The sequence below is a fragment of the Lissotriton helveticus genome, chromosome 2_1 (genome assembly GCF_964261635.1).
Source record: "Lissotriton helveticus chromosome 2_1, aLisHel1.1, whole genome shotgun sequence".
NCBI classification, from domain to species: Eukaryota; Metazoa; Chordata; class Amphibia; order Caudata; family Salamandridae; genus Lissotriton; species Lissotriton helveticus.
Window position 1 is genome coordinate 1,403,801,389 of NC_136059.1, and position 12,921 is coordinate 1,403,814,309.

At 46.4% G+C, this 12,921-nt stretch overlaps 1 long non-coding RNA gene across 1 annotated transcript; it reads right to left on the reverse strand.

Moving 5' to 3' along the window:
* Positions 1–11,170: 11,170 nt before the first annotated feature.
* Positions 11,171–12,705, reverse strand: LOC144819774 (uncharacterized). The gene is made up of 2 exons (XR_013607559.1): positions 12,401–12,705; positions 11,171–11,684 (listed from the first exon to the last, which is right to left on the reverse strand). It is a non-coding gene; the product is annotated as an uncharacterized LOC144819774 (long non-coding RNA).
* Positions 12,706–12,921: the final 216 nt, after the last annotated feature.

Consider the following 12,921-nt stretch of genomic DNA (forward strand, 5'->3'; position numbering starts at 1 on the left):
TGGACTTTTAGGGTAATACTGTTTGGATAGTGGTCGCTAATGGCAATGTCATGCATTTTGCAATTTAAGAGAGCTGTTCCTACTGTCCCGGACATGAATATAAAATCTATAGTACTTAGCCGACCTCTACCGTTATATGTAGGGGCGACAGGAACTGGGGGATTTACCAAATCATTGACTAAAGTAAGATTTAAACCTCCCAGAATTTCATTGAAAGTATGCCCAACTAAAGAGTGGGAAAAGTGAGTCACCGGGTCATTATTTTCATCCATGATCCCACAAAGTAAATTGTCACTGTTTTCACATAGGGTCTGATTGAAGTCTCCACCCCAAATAATGGTCAGCTCTTTACGTGCTTTAGCAGCTAAATTGTGAAGACAACAATCTAACTCTTTGGTTGTTTTTATTAGGTCATCCGCATGTAAGTTATTATAGAAATTTACAACTACCAGGGCGGTATCTTTACTTTGATGGAGGATAAGTATTTGGTAATTTGGTTCCAGTTTAACTGGATCAATACTTAAAAGTTGGAGTGTATTGGATACATAGGTAATCAGTCCACCCTTTGCCCTGCCCGAGGTAGATGATAATGCCGGGGAGAAAAAAGTTTTGTACCCTGGAGTGTGAAGCTCCGTCGTTGCCCATGTTTCCTGAAGGCTTACGACGCTATAATTATGGATAAAATCCAGCCAAGAACTATTTCCAACTTTCAAGCGGAGACCCGCAATATTCCAGAACAGGATGCCCAGGGTAGGGTCAAGATGGGATACTGTAAAGTTAGGAACAGGATCTATTTCGTCCCAAAAATTATGAGGCTGTACGAGATTGGGTATGGCTTCCGCAGTTGTAGCGCCACTATGCGGTAAGTTAAGTAAGGATGGGAACTATCGAGTGGACCCGCCACTGTACTTTAGGTCGGAGGGCTGGAAACAAGTCAGTCCACCTGGTCCAAGTCCGAAAGCTTGTCAAAATAATTAAAAGTTGGTACGTTATATCTAACCCCCCCCCCCCTCCATCTAGATGGGCTCTATTTGCAGTGTCCCAATGCTGGTTAAATGATTGTATTGGGCGTAGCTGAGGGTAGAAAAAGCTCAGGTCCTTGACAAGGATATTACTCTCAATAGACTGTGGTGGCCAGGTGGAGATGTGTTCTACAACCCGCCTATCCCCAAAGTTTAAAATAATACAGTCCCCCGGGATTTCCTTTCTTCTGTGACCCAGCCAGCTAATCCTCCTAGCGAATAGTATTTGCCCCGAACTGCCTGGGGGCAGGGGCGTGTTCTTGTTGAGCCAATGGGCCGCTTTGTTTCGTAGCTCGTGGAAAGATTCTGATCTTCCCTTAGGAAGTTCCGGGGCACCTACTAACACCACCGTGTACGGTAGCGATTGCGGGGGTAAATCTATGCGTGAGATGGATCTACTTGGCTTTTTTTGGGGGAGAGAGATTCTTTGTTGTCTTAGGGATCACTCCTACCTGCCCTCCACGGTGATACCCTGACCTAGGCATGCCTCCGCTTTCCTCGAATCTTTTGGTTCCGCTATTCTTAGAGTTGTTGGTGTTGGTCTGGCCACTGTGTCCACAGCAGTCCTCGCACTTTTTGTTGACGATCTATGGGCAGGCAAGGGTTGGGGCCTGTTGTTTGGGAGAGTATTCCGATTGTCGGGGCAGGGTTGCTTCGTTGCTGACTTTAGTTGTACTACTCTGGGTGGCTGCCCTGTGGTTGACTGGCCGACTACCATTACTTTCTCCAGGTTATCTAGTTTATCTCCAATGCGTTTTACCCTTTCAAGGAGGGGAGCCATTAGAGATTTCATAAGAATCTCTATCTTGCTAAATAACCCCTCAGTGTGTGATGGTTGGAATAGAGGGCTGACTAAAGTGTCCTTGCTAGTGTTTTGGGGACCACTATTGTTAATTAAAACAGGTGTAAGATCTGGAACAGTCTTTTCTCGTTGTTGACGCCCTTGATATGTTTGATTTACTAGCTATCTCTTTCTGTTTATATTTCCGTTTCTGAGCTCCCACTTTCCCCTTAACAATTGTGGACAAATGTTCTAAGTTACAATTATTTGCCTTGAGCTTGGCTTTTTGACCCCTAGTTGTGACCGTCGGGGATAAATGGCTCACATTAGGTGGGGTGGGAGGGATCGAAATTAGATCTGTTGGAAGACCGCCAGTCTCAATGGAAGTGAGATCCTCGGGCTGGTATAAGGGATCTGTTAGTGACTCGTTAGCGAAAAGGGTGGGGGTCAAAGATAAACTGGTTAAGGGGGGAGGGGACTCTGATGGTGTGTTACCTCTACTAGGAACGCTATTATGAGTGTTAGAAGAGTAGTGTTGGCCTGGAAGAGATACAAAAGATGGACCCAAAAGTGAGTCCTGTGAATTAATGGTGGTCGCCGATGTGTTGGTTAGTAAGAGGGGCGGAAGAGATCCGACAGGGAGAGAAAGGCGTCTCTCTGTATGCTAAATGGCGTTAGCCACCACCACGATGGTTTTCTGGAGCATACGATCGATCGCCGTCAAGCTAGGTAGTGCAGGCTTGGGGGGGCCCTGCTTTTTTGAGGGCATTGTTTAAAAGTTATTTTTCCCCTATTAGTATATGTTCAATATGAAAGAGTGACAAAAGCAAGTATCCAGTGATTGGAATAGTAGTACTAGGGGATTACACTATAACATGTGACAATTAGGTCTACCAGCCTGCTAATAATCAGGCGAGAGATAGTTCTTACTTCTGGTGAGTGATGTCCAAGAAAAGTCCCTTCGGCAGGACCAAGAGGGGGGGCCCAGCCCGGCCTCCCTCGGCCACTAACGGCCACAAACGGTCCCGCCCTTGTCCCGGGCTTCTCCCGCGCGCTCCCGCGACGCGATGATGATCTAGCAGTTAAATCACGCCTGAGGGTGCGGGCGTGGCTGAGGTCCGGGCCAGGTGTGCTGGGGCAAGGAGAGTATTGGGACTTGCAGTCCCCCACAGGAAGGCGGAAGATGACCTAATAGCGCCACTCGCTGTCAGGGCACTGATTGTCTAAAGTTCACCCAGCAAGACCACGGGTAAGGAAAGGATCAAATCGCCGGTTAGATGCAAAGCTCCACTTTGAAGGTTGTAGCCCCGTTAGACGCACCGCTGTCTCCACTAGCGCAGCGGCACCCGCGATAGCGGGTGCGGCCAGCTGTTATGTGTGCGCCTGAGGGTGCGGGCGTGGCTGAGGTCCGGGCCAGGTGTGCTGGGGCAAGTAGAGTCTTGGGACTTGCAGTCCCCCACAGGAAGGCGGGAGATGACCTAATAGCGCCACTCGCTGTCAGGGCACTGATTGTCGAAAGTTCACCCAGCAAGACCACGGGTAAGGAAAGGATCAAATCGCCGGTTAGATGCAAAGCTCCACCTTGAAGGTTGTAGCCCCGTTAGACGCACCGCTGTCTCCTCTAGCGCAGCGGCACCCGCGATAGCGGGTGCGGCAAGCTGTTATGTGTGCGCCTGAGGGTGCGGGCGTGGCTGAGGTCCGGGTCAGGTGTGCTGGGGCAAGGAGAGTCTTGGGACTTGCAGTCCCCCACAGGAAGGCGGGAGATGACCTAATAGCGCCACTCGCTGTCAGGGCACTGATTGTCGAAAGTTCACCCAGCAAGACCACGGGTAAGGAAAGGATCAAATCGCCGGTTAGATGCAAAGCTCCACTTTGAAGGTTGTAGCCCCATTAGACGCACCGCTGTCTCCTCTAGCGCAGCGGCATCCGCGATAGCGGGTGTGGCAAGCTGTTATGTGTGCGCCTGAGGGTGCGGGCGTGGCTGAGGTCCGGGCCAGGTGTGCTGGGGCAAGGAGAGCCTTGGGACTTGCAGTCCCCCACAGGAAGGCGGGAGATGACCTAATAGCGCCATTCGCTGTCAGGGCACTGATTGTCGAAAGTTCACCCAGCAAGACCACGGGCAAGGAAAGGATCAAATCGCCGGTTAGATGCAAAGCTCCACCTTGAAGGTTGTAGCCCCGTTAGACGCACCGCTGTCTCCTCTAGCGCAGCGGCACCCGCGATAGCGGGTGCGGCAAGCTGTTATGTGTGCGCCTGAGGGTGCGGGCGTGGCTGAGGTCCGGGTCAGGTGTGCTGGGGCAAGGAGAGTCTTGGGACTTGCAGTCCCCCACAGGAAGGCGGGAGATGACCTAATAGCGCCACTCGCTGTCAGGGCACTGATTGTCGAAAGTTCACCCAGCAAGACCACGGGTAAGGAAAGGATCAAATCGCCGGTTAGATGCAAAGCTCCACTTTGAAGGTTGTAGCCCCATTAGACGCACCGCTGTCTCCTCTAGCGCAGCGGCATCCGCGATAGCGGGTGTGGCAAGCTGTTATGTGTGCGCCTGAGGGTGCGGGTGTGGCTGAGGTCCGGGCCAGGTGTGCTGGGGCAAGGAGAGCCTTGGGACTTGCAGTCCCCCACAGGAAGGCGGGAGATGACCTAATAGCGCCATCCGCTGTCAGGGCACTGATTGTCGAAAGTTCACCCAGCAAGACCACGGGCAAGGGAAGGATCAAATCGCCGGTTAGATGCAAAGCTCCACTTAGAAGGTTGTAGCCCCGTTAGACGCACCGCTGTCTCCTCTAGCGCAGCGGCACCTAAGGTAGTTGTAAGGTAATGTGTAATGATCTGGTAAATGGGTTGTGTAGGAACTTTTTTGTTGAATAAATAATGTTCTCGGCAATATGCTGTTTTACAATTTAGGAGATACAGTGGTGCAAAACTACTACGAGACGTTAAGGTCACATATGTGTGTATATTTGGACATGTATTATGACTTATTCTACCAATTTTTGATCAAGCAGGTGTACCTCTGTTCCAGACTCTTTCAGACTCGCAATTGTTTTTTAAATGATCTATTATACATCCAGGGATGGACTTGATATTATTTGAGGTAATTACTCACATTCAGATAATCTTATGCTTTAGTACTGGGATCCTTTGGGACTTTTTTTTATCACAGGACACCGTTTAATTTCGATGTAGTTCGAGTGGTGATTTATTTAACTTCATTTCTGTTTTTATCTTCACCTTTTTTCACTTATTGTTTTGCACAGAGGGTGACTGAGTATCCTATGTGTCTCTCTGATTTGTTTGAATCAATTTCCTATTGGTGATGGTGGATTAAGAGTTGAGTATATGAGATAATTACTGATATTGTTTTTCAATTTTTTGGGTTGCAGCCCTTATGAAGTCAATTTTATGCATGTATTAAGCATATGACGAAACACGTGTTGGCTGCGAAAGAACTTGTTTTGGAGAATTATTACTAACTGGTTGGCTGCTAAAGAATTTGTTTTGGAAAACTACTATTAAGTGACTGTGAAAGAACTTGTTTTGGAAGACGACTATTAAACTACTTTGGACAACTTAACCAAGTGGAATTGTGGATTCCTATACTACAGTGGATCTACCATCTTTTGATATTCAGTGATTACCAATTAGAGGAGAACTTTAAAAGACATTACCTCTGCACTTACTAAATATTTATCTAATACAAGAAAACATGTATTGAATTTTGTATTGTTGTGGAGCTCAGGGAGTTACTAGTGATTTTGCATGACAAACTCTGAATTCATTTGGGGTTTCCTTGGGATAGAGTGGTAACCTATCCCCTCTCTCTTGGAGTTCACGGTAATTATATTCCATGATTTATTGTTTTACCTCCTGCTGTGCGCCGGTTTTATAACCTGGTTACCTTTTCTGTGATTGTGAACATCCCAGGCTCCCCACAAAAGGAACTCCACACAAGGTTATATCAAAAATAGCCTTTGTGTTATCAAAAACACATCTGAATAATAATCACAGGATGTACATTGTGCCAACTGGCACGGGCAATATTTACAAGGGATAATGTACACCTGACAGGGCCACATGGACCACTGCCAGGATCATCACAAAGTGAACTTGGTAAAGGTGAACTAAAACACACAAGTAAAATAGGTCATTGTCAACTACAGAGAGAGTTTTCTCTAAATTAATACAATCAATTTCTCGTATTCGGTCTGCAGTTTCCATTTGCGTGACTTTCCATGCTTCATTATAAGCAGCGTATATACCGGCGTATATGAAACGTTTATGACATGGTTTACGAGGTCCTAGTAAGAAGTCTCTTAAATCAACGCCATCTTTAAGTAAAGTTAAGTGTTGTTTTATATCCGGAAGTGTGGATTTCTGTAGCCACTCAAGGCATAGTTTTCCTACACTGTAAGTTGTTATTATCCCTGCATTTTGTCTCCGGACATATCTTGGATCTGGCCTGGTTACTGTAAACCCATGTGTTTTTTTCAGGAATCTATCTTGACAGTTATTTGTGTCTGTGGGCCAGATTAACCATTTTTTCCAATCAGGATTAGTTCTGTTTTGTTGTAAAATATAGTTTACGTCTACCTTCTCATCTGTTGTTCTGTTACTATCAGGTGTGGGTTTAGGTATGGACGGTTTGTTTAAATCTTTTATCTCAGCTAAGCCAAGACAAGGTGTCTGTTGAACAGTTTCATTTAAAAACATTATTTGTTCTGGAATGATGCAGGCTCAGAATAAGGCTTCTAAACCTTGCACCTGCCAATCTTTTGTGCCCCAGACAGTTTTTGTCTCAATGTGGTCTTTCCAAAAGTCAAAAGCTAATGTGGACAATCGAGCACAAAAGGCTGCAGAATAAATTTGCTTAGAGTTAGTCAACATACTTTTCATTCCTGTCTTATTTACAATTTTAAAGTAAAATGTTTCTGGATTTGTGACATTCAAGCCAGAAAAGTATGGACATTTTTCATAAAATGTTTTTGAGCTGCCCTTTGGCGGCGTTGGACAATGTTCCCATTGATTATAAGTTAAAACATTTCTAGGGTTTGCAGATTCGTGCAAATAATGATGACCATAATGATTAAAACAATACATTTGTTCATAATCTGACGAACCTTCTAAGTATTCATGTTTTGTAAATTTTACTGACTTTTCTAAGTCTGCCATCATGTTATAAACAAAGTCACTCAAAGAAACCTTAAATTGGTGTAGAATATTCCACAGTTCCACCGGGCCATAAATGTCATAATCAGTTGTGTCCCAGGCTATACCAACAGGTATAGGAACAGCTGTGATGTTTACTGATGACATGTCTCTTTGTTCATAATGAGATGATTTGTGAGTTTTCAGGAGCAAGTTGATGTTCTTACTTGCTGTGTTCATTTTACTATATTTTCCATCTATCAGCTTTCCCAAACTTAAAACAAGAATGACCCAAAGTAGGAGAGAAAGTACACCTAACACAATCCAAAATTCAACCCATGATGACAACCAGATATGTATTCTAAAGTTGATGAAAGTTCTGTTATTTTTTCTTTGAAAGTTTTATTTGCTGGCATCATTTCGGGTTCACTGGGATCCTCAGAAAACGTATCAAAGTTGATGAAATAGCCAGAGGCAGTTCTGTCAATTGATAGAATGGCATCCGGATTACTTGAAATTGCTGGCGCTTCCTGATCTTTTGTCATATTTGTGTACTCAGATGTTACATCATTGTAGACAGGCATTTCTTGACGAACTGTTATTTGGGTTTCAGGAGGCACAAGTTCCATGGCTTTGTTGCATAGTCCTTCTTTTCTCACTGCATATTCTTCAAAGGTGATGAGTCTTTCAGTTTGAACCTCTTGGACTGTAGCAAGATTTGGTCGTCTGCTACATCTTTGGAGTCCACTGGGCCTACTACTTATTATCGGCCACATGATGTGGTTTCACCAGATCGATGGACACGACTCTGTTCTCCTTTCTTCCAGCAAGGGGCGGCAGTAACACTGATCTTGTTCCGTGGATTGCTAAGACAGGTACTGGTTTCCTGTAAGAAAGCCAAAATTCCTTCTTGACCGTGATCTTTTCCCTGACTAGATCCCCAATCTTTGGAATCCAGACAGGTCTTGCTGGGACAGGTGGTTTTTCTTCAGTGGTCGTTGGCTTCTGGATTGTGTTGCTCAGACTTCTTCGTGTTTCATTTAAGTCCTATAAAATAGCCAAATGATCTTTGATATCGAAGGTTTTTTGTTCTACCACTAAAGTGTGACGGTCAAGGTCCTGGATAAGCGTTCTAGTACCAAAAAGTCTTTTATACGGAGTGATTCCACCCAGAGAATTTCTTGGCAGATTATTAAGACTACGTTGGACACTTATTAGATGTTTGACCCACCCGTCACCCGAGCCTAATACCCTAGCTGTTATAGATTGCTTTATGTCCAGTTTTTTTCTTTCCACTACGGCATTTCCCTCAGGATGGAATGGACTTGAGTACCGCAATGCAATGCCCAAGCTGGCCATGGCTTCTTTGTAAGCTCGACAGCTAAACGCAGGACCCGGTCAGAATGTAGCGTGCCAATTGCGTATGTGCCAATAAAGACTCGCAAATCTTTAATAACAGTTCGGGCGTCAGACAAGCGCTGAGGCCACATCCAAATGAATCTGTCTTAATAGTAGTGGGACCGCATTCGTCCATGGTGACGTCTGCGTGAAGAAAGTCTAATGCTGTCTAACAATGGTGTCTGAACTGGGCTGGCTACACTGTAGTCAGGTATCTGGTGGCTTTCAAAGCTATGATCTCTGTAGCAGACATTGCAGTTAATTCCGAATTCGTAAATGTGGGCATTCATCCCGGGCCACCAGTACGTCTCCTTTAATTCCACTAGAGATTTAGAGAACCCTTGATGTATCAGACCTCTCCCATATGTGCTTCTTGTATCAAAGCACCTCTACGTTTCCTGTTTGGAATTACTCTGTACCCCACTCCAGGGATTCAAGCAAAAGGAACGCAGTTTGCATCCATTATGTATGAATATTCGAGTGGATAGTTTAGAGGTAACGCTGCACCGCTGCCTTTACTAGTGGCAATGACAGCTAGCATTGTTTCACCGTCTATTTCTGTTATTGAACGAGTGATTGCAGCTACGGAAGCCATTTGCACAGCTGCCTTCGCTGCTTCATCAGCCAATGAATTCCCTGCAACGTGAACACCATCACGCTGATGACTCAGTGTATGAATAACGTGAGTCTTTTGTAGTTTTTCTGTAATAGAACTACTTGTTCCCAAAGCAACTTATGCTTGATTGTGCCACCTTTTGCATCTTTGAAACCATTTTGAACCCAGTTCTGCAAGTATTCATTGTAAAATTGAAAGCAGTAATACGAATCGCACACTATGAGTGTGGGGAATTTGCGATCGGTATTTTCAAGCGCCATCTTGAATGCCTGTAGTTCAGCTCGCTGAGCTGTACAGTCTCCTAGAGATTGAGTTTTTGTGACCATAGGTCTGAATTTACCATCGCGCCAGAGACCCTTAACAATCGCGCACGCAGCACTACAGGCTTGTTTGCCCCCAATTGCGGACTGTGCTGATCTGTCTGTATAAATTATACATCCGTAATGTTCTAGAGGCAGAATCTCAGTGGGCAGAGGACATTCTTGTTCGTATTGTAGAAATTCTTGCGTTTTCAAGTAGGGGTCAAAAACGTATTCAACGTCTGTTGCAGCAAGAGAGTTAACCCATTGTATCCATCTCGAATGTAAAGCTTTAGCATTTGGAATGCTTGCTTTTGTCACTGCCTCTAAGGCAGGTACAGGCGTAACGACCATTATGCATTTTCCCTGTGCGAGGGCTCTCTCTTTTGCTACTGCAGTTTGAACCACTGTCAGAATCTTTTCTGTTGAAGTGAATTTAATTTCAGCTTGTGTATACAAGTGTGATTTATAAGCTATTGGTACCTTTTCACCTTCATTAAAGGTTAGGTATGTGAATCCGCATCTCCCTGGGATGATTCGGATTACAATACTGCGTACGTTGTCGCGTGTCTGTAAATGTGTTTTTGCTAACATGTCTGTTTGCACTGATCGCAAAATTTCTGTGTGTTTTTGAGTCCAATTAGTTGGTTTAAAATCAGGTTTGATTAGTTTGTAGAGAGGTTTAACCCTTTCTGCGTAATTTAGAATGTATGTTCTTCCGAAATTCAGGAAACCTAGAATTGACTGTAAGTTTTTTAGGGCCAGATGTAGGTAAATAATATTTACCGACCTCTTAAATACCGAGTCATACCGACTCGGTATTACCGAGGAGGAAAATGAGATGTAGGTAACAATGACGGTATAAAATACCGACTCGGAACCTGTCGGTACTCGGAAACGGTATTTACCGACTCGGAATATACCTACACGGTAAAATCCGAGACGGAAAATCCAAAACCGATCCACCGGTGCCATGGCCCATAGGAATGAATGGCAACTTCCGACCCGGAAAATACCGAGTCGGGAAAAACCGACCCGGTATTTACCGTGTCGGAACTATCCGCCGAAGAATTTGAAACTGACAAACATGTGTGCCTGTGAACCAATCAGGTACTTCAACCACACCCAAATTCCAAGCCACAGGGGAACTAACCAATCAGATCCAAGCACCACACCCCAGTACCTGGGACAGGCCACGCCCATGCAGGTGCAGAAACAAACAGTCAGGAGAGCAGGAGGACAGAGTGTGGAGCAGCCTTTCCTGACACAAACTACACAGCAAGATGGAGAGCCAGGAGGCACAGAGAGAAGCTGCTGAGCGCAAAAGGAAGCAGAAGTTCAGCCAGGAGGAACTGCAGGTGCTGATTTCGGAGGTTGTCAGACATTATGGGAAAATATTTGGAAAGCAAACTCTGCATGTTGCTGAATCAATCAAGCGCAGCACCTGGTTGGACATACAAGGCAAGGTAAATGCCATTGGTGTCACCCACCGTGACCTTGAAGACCTAAAAAAACGGTGGTATGACATCCGCATAATCACCAAAAAAAAGCTTGCTGCCCACCGCAAGGAAAGTGCTGCTACAGGAGGCGGAAGAAACAGAGCCCCCAGACTCACCGACATTGAGGAGATGGTCGCTACAACCCTTGAGAAGGAATGTATACACGGAATAGGAGACGCAGACAGCTCAGCAAGAGGAGCAAAGAAAGCAGGTAAGATGCAGGAACAATATCATTTACCCTTTTACCTATTCCCCTCACAGGATAAATCAGACTCCACAACAGGTTTAACTAATGTCCTGCAATGCATCCTGGGAAATGTAGTCATGTGTAGATACCTCAGAGCAGTCAGCGTGCATTGCAGCAAGGGGAGCAACAGACAAGTAGCATAGGCAAATGAGAGACAGGCAAATGTGCAATAGAAGTGTATTTAATCTCATGACACAGGTGAACAACATTACTGACACAATGTCCATGTCTGTCCACAGGAGAGTCAAAGCGCAGCACAGCTGAGGTCAGAGAGAAGAGGAGGGAAGGAGCCGGACCTAGCACTTCTCACGGAGGGCAGGACCAAGAGCAGGCTGCCCCGATACCTGAGGAGGCAACTGCTGAATATCCACGTTCCCCTCTCCTATTTGGTAGTCAGGACACAGGAGCGGCAGAACTATCACCCACCCCCACATCACCATCCCCAGTGCTGGGAAGAGTCAGGAGCCATGATGTGCCCCCTCGCAGAATACTGCAAACATCATCGGAGGAGGAGGAGGTGGAGGGTGACACACAGGACAGAGGCAACACCGAGCAGCAGCCCAGTCCCAGAGTCACGCGGGCCAGTGTCCGAGGGCGACGGCCACGGGAGGTAGAGGATGTGCGGCAAGTCCAAGGTGTCTTCTGCGGACTGGAGGCCACCATGGTGAAGGTGCAGCGCCTGCAGGCAAAAGCAATGATGGGGGTTCAGAGGCACGCACGCACAACTAACAATAAACTGGAAGCAGTAGGCAAGGGCATAGGGGACATGGCAGAAGGCATACAATCCATGGCGTCAGGAATTTCAGATATCACACAGTGCATGACTGTCCTGTGTGACAAATTGGACAGGGACCATTTGGAGAGACGCAAGGCCCGTGTGGATGTGCGCCAGCAAACCAAGGCCCTGAACAGGTTTGCAACTGCTACCACTCTGCTGTGCAGACGGTCAGTCACGATGCAGGATGCCATAGTGCAGTGCTGCACCAATTTAAGTGAAGGTATGGCCAGGATGACCACTGCCATGGAGCTAGTGCTCGCGCATCAGACTGGCACTGGAGACGACACTTGTGCTGCCGAAAGCGAGGGGTCCACCAGCAGGAGTGGTGCAAGCACTCCTGTGCATGACTTACGGAGGAGTGGCAGGCGTGGGGGAAGTTTGACAGGCCAGCGTGAGGACATAGGCTCACAGCCACAGCAGCCCCGCCCTGTGGCCCGTGGCCACAAACAATGACTTTGCACTCCACCCAAGGCTGTAGTCACGGTGGTGTGAACCGTGACAACACACTCATGGAGTGTTAGTATTAGTGAGCCCAATGTGAGCTAACAATGCTGTGGCGTAGTGATTATTAAACTACTTACACAAAGTTACATTCATGCCTGTGTCTCTTTACTCACTCAGAAATATTGTTGTGTAACCTCTGCCCGTCTCAGTCTCCCATCTGTAGCTGCTGCTGCCACTGTGGCTTGGGGCTCTGCCACCTCTGGGTCGTCATCAATGTCCTCATGAAATGTGAGCTCCACCTCAGTGCCTTGCTTGGTGGCGAGATTATGCAACATTGCACAGGTCGCTATTATTTTGCAGCAGATGATTGGGGTGTACTGCCGTGCACCTCCACTCTTATGGAGGCAGCGAAACCTGCTCTTTAGGAGTCCAAATGTGCGCTCAACTACGTTTCGTGTGGATCTGTGAGCCACGTTGTATCGCCTTTCACTCCTGGTGGATGGGTTGAGGTAGGGAGTGAGCACGAAGGACCGCAGGGCATATGCACTGTCGCCTAGGGGGAGAAAGATAGACATTAATTGCAAGTACTTGAGACGTAGATCTGATGTGAGTGTCAGGGTGTGTCAATGTGATTTACCTAGCAGGTATCCATTTCCAAATTCTCCGGCAAGTAGGCGTGTGTATATTCCACTGT